Below are 5,903 nucleotides of genomic sequence, written 5' to 3' on the forward strand. Positions count from 1 at the left end.
TCCTGTTCATATGTTTTAACCATTTATCAGTTGGGGAATGATTTGTATTCTTATAAATTTGACTCAGTTCTCTATATATTTTAGGAATGAGGCCTTTATCAGAGACACTGGTTATAAAAATTCTTTCCCAATTTTCTGCTTCCTTTCTAATCTTGGTTGCATTGGTTTTGTTTGTGCAAAAGCATTTCAATTTACTGTAATCAAAATTATCCATTTTGCATTTCACAATGTTCTCTATCTCTTGTTTGGTCATAAATTCTTCTATTCTCCATAAATCTGACAGGTAAACTATTCCTTGCTCTTCTAATTTGCTTATAGTATCAGCCTTTATATCTAAATGCTGTACGCATTTTGACTTTATCTTGGTATATGGTATAAAACATTGGTCTATGTCCACTTTTTGCCATACTATTTTCCAATTTTCCCAGCAATTTTTGTCATATAGTGAGTTCTTATCCCAGAAGTTAGGGTCTTTGGGTTTATCAAACAATAGATTACTATAGTCATTGACTACTGTGTCTTGTGTACCTAACCTGTTCCACAGATCCACTGCTCTATTTCTTAGCTATGTAGTTTTGATGATTGCTGCTTTATAATATAGTTTAAGATGTGGTATGGCTAGGCCACCTTCCCTAGCATGTCTTTTCATTAATTCCCTTGATATTCTGGACCTTTTGTGCTTCTAGATAAATTTTGTTATTATTTTTCTATCTCTATAAAATAATTTTTTGGTAGTTTGGTATGGCACTGAAAAAGTAAGTTAATTTAAGTAGAATTGTCATTTTTATTATATTAGCTTGGCCTACCCACAAGCAACTGATGTTTTTCCAGTTCTTTAGACCTGACTTTATTTGTGTGAAAAGTGTTTTATAATTGTGTTCCTATAGTTCCTGAGTTTGTTTTGGTAGGTAGACTCCCAAATATTCTATAATGCCTACAGTAACTTTAAATGGAATTTCTCTTTACATCTCTTGCTGTTGAGCTTTGTTAGTAAAATATAGAAATGTCAATGATTTATGTCAGTTTATTTCTTTTTTTGGAGGGGGGAAGGCAGGTCAATTGTGGTTAAGTGACTTGTCCAAGGTCACATGGCTAGTAAGTATTAAGTGTCTGAGGTTGGATTTGAACTCAGATCCTCTTGACTCCAGGGTCAGTGTTCTGTGCCACCTCACTGCCCTGTCAGTTTATTTTATATCCTGCAACTTTGCTAAAGTTGTTTATTATTTCAGTAGTTTTTTTACTTGCCATTGGGGGTTTTCTTGGCAAAGATACTAAAATTGCCATTTTCTTCTCAAGTTCATTTAACAGATGAGGAACTGAGGCAAACAAGGTTAAATGACCTGCCTAGGGTTACACAGCTAGGAAGTGTCTGAGGTCAGATTAGAACTCATGATGGTGTTCTATCTACTATAATGCCTAGCTGCCCAGTGATGACAGAGATGATATTTAAAGGGAAATCACCCCACCCTAAGTGTTCTGTTCACTTCTGACTTTGGATTCTATATGAAACATTTCAAACTGTTGCCCCTGAGACATGGGGAAGGGATGGTTTATCTTATTCCCAACCCTAGTTGCCAGTGAGGCATGAGAACTTGGTAGTTAAAACCCATGTTCTGCCTATGCAAGCCTGGGATTGGGTTTTAGCTCTTTTGTGTATGTTTTTTCTTGCTCTTAGGTGAATAAGTATGTTTCCTAAGATGGACATGTCCGAACTTGGAGGAGACCTTGTGAGTTTGAGAGATCCTAGGTTCTTTTCCTCAGAGCTGATTGATAGCTCTATAGGTTGTCTGTAGGACTAAATATCATAGTGTGGAAAATGGCCCTTCATTTTCCAGTGATTTTTTTCCCCCATCTGGTTAGTCAGACCAAACTCTTTTGAGTGACCATAAATCTAGTTTTGGAGACTCTGCAGTGTTTTGGGTCTTGATGCACAGTACAATGTCATCTGCAAACAGGGGCATTCATGAGATCCTTCTTTGACTTGAACTTTGTACTGAAAATCCCTCTTGACAGCCATAAACATAAAACTTATACTTGGTGAGTATAAGTCTCCCCCCTTTGCCTTTTAATGTCTTGTAATATATAAATGAACAAGATTATTTCTCTTACATATTTCAAGGAAATTTGTTTAATTTCATCATGTGGTTTGGGAGAGATCTTGTAGGACTGAAATAAATGCTTTTTAAAATAGTCCGCTAATAATAAGCCTTTAGGGTGGTTTGTCTTGTTTTCTCTACATCTTTCAGTCAGTTGTGTGATGGTAAAGATATTGTCTACTGAAGTGCATCACTTGTGATGAGAGGAATGATTTAGAAATGAGAGGAATGATTTATTATATCCCTATTTTACTCCAACAGTATTAATCAGTTTTGTGTGATTACATAGGGGTAGTGATTATATTTGCCTATCAGTATACATTTACTCAGACTAGACTTTCTTATAATAGGCCTCAGACTTTAAACTACAAGATTACAAATTCACTTGCTTGCTATGAAGTTTATTTGCTTAATTGTAGGAAGCTAACTAGAGGACCTCCATTCCATCCTTTCTTCCTGCTGATTAGAGGATCAAGCCCAGCATAACAAAGGTGACTCAATGATATGGAAACTCCCCCAGCTATTATTGTTGCCCCTCTGTCCCTTGACATTCCTCTATTGCCCAACATGGGGAAAAGGCCATGAGTACTTCCTCAAAAAGTGATTCTGTTTGCTGACCTGTGGCCTGCCTGTCTACTAGCCCATTGGCTCATGTAGATGTTTTTACTTCTATTTATCAGCCCAGTCCATGGGTCTGCTTGTTGCCTGGGCAGGACAACTGAAAAGGTCAAGATAAATCTGTCATCCAGCATTCAGTCACTATTCTCTCTACCAATGAGGAGAATCTTATGGCAATGTTCCATTCTTAAAGCAAGGGTTACATTTACACTCTTCCCTATGGCTAAAAGATCTTTCCTCTTCTCTTTGCCTATTGAATTCATCCTTTAAAGTCCAACTCAAATACTACTTCCTTCATGAAATCTTCTCTGATTCCCTCCATACAGAAGTTTCTTCCCAAAATCTCATATGGCAACTTTGATGTGTAATCATAAGGGTATTTTGTATTATAGTTATCAGTGTCTTCTCCTCTTATTAGACAATAAGCTCTAAGGAAGGCAGGAACTGTCTTTTCTAAATTTTACATCTCCACAAGTAACTAAAACCTAAAATATTTGCTGAATGAATGAATCTCCAAAGAGTAAGTAGCTGTATCTCATACTTTATATTTCCAACTTCTCCTGTACAGAGTAACCATTCAACAAATGTTTGTGAATTGATTGCATTATGATGATATTGCCAGTTTTAGCAGAGATTAGATAGGGAAGGTTATTAAGGATCAAGTCACTGTAATTTCTTTTAATGTAGTACTAAGAATAATGACTGTCTGACTTTTAAATATCACTTATATCAGATACTATTCATATCTTAGATAATGAATGAATGAATGTCAGAAGAGTAATTCCTATTATGATGCAACACTGATCACTATGTATTGACTCAGATTAAAAAAGGTCAAACTACCAGATCATTATCATCCTGTAACACCCTTGGTTTTCCCTGAAAGTTTCCAAAAAATCCTAGTTAGACCGAGTTTCAGTATTATTCCTTTGCTCTTGTTACATTTTTAAAAGGGAGTTTAAAAAAATTAAAAATATTTTTTCCAAAAATAAAATTCACAAGAATTCACTGATTTTTTAATTGAATTTTTTTTCTTTTTATAAACATCATTATATTCAAGTACAACTCTTCCTCCTCCTGAGAGATGGGTACTATAGATATGAAATGCTATATATATTTTTAGACCCAGTTGCTATGTTAGTTGGCTTTGCTTAAATGTTTTTATTTGTTGCAAGGCATGGTTTAAGTGAAGAGTGTTTTTTTAAGGGGGAAATTACTATGGTGTAAAACATAAGGCAATAATATAACTTGTAAAGAATAAAAAGAATGAAAAATTGAGGTAAGAAATGAATTCCATGTATAAACTATATTGAATTACTTGTCTTCCCAGTAGGGGTGGGTGAGGAGGAAAGAAGGGAGAGAATCTGAAACTCAAAGTTTTAAAAACAAATGTTAAAAAATTGTTGTTACATGCAACAGGGAAATAAGATATATAGGCAATGGGATACCATCTTGTAAGAAAGTAAGGGGGAGGGGTTAGGGGAGGAATAGGTGGGATATATGAGAGATTGGGATATATCAGCATGCTTGCTATCTTGGGGTGGGGGGGGTAGGGGAGAGATGGGGAAAGATGGGGAGAAAATTTGGAACTTAAAATCTTGTGGAAATGAATGTTGAAAACTAAAAATAAATTCTGGAAAAAAAAAGAAATGGAGTGAATTTGTTGTAAAAAGTATGGTCTAGTTTTAATTTTTAAAATAAACTTTAGTTTAAAGATTAGAAATTAATTCTTCAGAAGCTTATAACAAATTTTATTACTATTTAAAAATTTATGATTTTATGGCTAATATAGAAATATGTTTTGCTTGTTTTCTTAAGGGACAGGGGAGAGATTAAGAGGTAATGGGAAAATTTGGAACTAAAAAATTTAAGAAAAAGAAAGTTAAATTTTTTATATGTAATTTTTAATATGTAATTAGGAAGTATTTTATGAAATAAATAAAATATATTTTTAAAAATTTGTGATCTTAGCAAGCAACCATAATGGAAAGTTTTTTTTGTCTTTCAACTTCCATAGTACCCTGTTAACTAAAAATACTTCATTGAATAATGCTTGAAACATGCAAATTTAATAAATATTTGCCTCTATACACTCAGTTATCTTTTGCAAAAATTAGTGAAAGGAATTTTACTGCATATGCGTGAAGAACTATGTGATTATACATTAGTAATAATTTCAGAAATCATTCATGGTAGGGATTAACCTAATTTCTAAGAAGAGTAAAAAAAAAATTTTGTTTTTTTTTAAGAGGGCAGTTGGGGTTAAGTGACTTGCCCAAGGTCACACGGCTAGTTTTTGTGTTGTGTCTGAGGCCAAATTTGAGGTCCTCATAACTCCAGGGCTGGTGCTCTATTAACTGCACCCCCTAGCCGCCCCAAGAGAAAAAAAATATTTTTTTTGACAAAAGTTATTTATTTCTAACCCATTTATGGAGACTTTATTTTTGACTGGACTCGGATTTTGAGGTGGAGGCTCTCAGGGAAGACAGACGAGGTCTCTTATCTATCTGTTCTTGTCGTTTTTCTTTAGCTCCTTTCCTTCTCTTGGCTAAAAGCTTAGCATATTCTGCTGCTCCTTGTTCTTCTTGGTACTGCTTATTCAAGGCAGTTTGTCTACGTTTGTGTTGCAAAACACGGGAGTCACCAGACCTGGATTTTAGGAGCCTTAGTCCTGGGTTTCTTACCTTCCTTGTTGAGAGGTTTTCTCCCAACATACTGTCAAACATCCTCTTCTTTGGACAAGTTGAAAAGCTTTAGGATTCTGCTAGCTCTTTTGGGCCCCAGGCGACGAGGTACAGTTGTAGCTGTCAGTCCTGGTATATCTTTCTCACCTTTCTTCACGATAACCAAGTTGAGGACACTCAGGTTGGCATCCACAATACAGCCCCTAACAGATTTACGTTTTCTTTCTCCAGTTCTTCTAGGGCGATAGCAAGAATGGCCCTTACTGAGCAGCAGGCGGATTCGTCCATGAGCCAAAACACCCTGCTTCTTGGGGAAGCCTTGTTTGTCATTCCCACCGCTGATTCAGACCGCATAACCCTTCCATTCTTCTCCCAGGGCACCAGCAGACACTTCGGTGGTTATCTGCTTCTCATAAAAGGGCCGCAGCTTTCTCTCTTCATCCACTTTGATGAGCTTCTGACAGCCCGTGGCTGGGAAAGAGATGTTGAGCTTCATCTTTGCACA

At 35.8% G+C, this 5,903-nt stretch overlaps 1 pseudogene; it reads right to left on the minus strand.

Moving 5' to 3' along the window:
• Positions 1-5,152: 5,152 nt before the first annotated feature.
• Positions 5,153-5,903, minus strand: LOC138160053 (small ribosomal subunit protein eS6-like; annotated as a pseudogene).

This window comes from Petaurus breviceps, unplaced genomic scaffold, assembly GCF_028583685.1.
Source record: "Petaurus breviceps papuanus isolate PSGF00001 unplaced genomic scaffold, PetGlider_PUasm1.0 179, whole genome shotgun sequence".
In the NCBI taxonomy this organism is placed as follows: domain Eukaryota; kingdom Metazoa; phylum Chordata; class Mammalia; order Diprotodontia; family Petauridae; genus Petaurus; species Petaurus breviceps.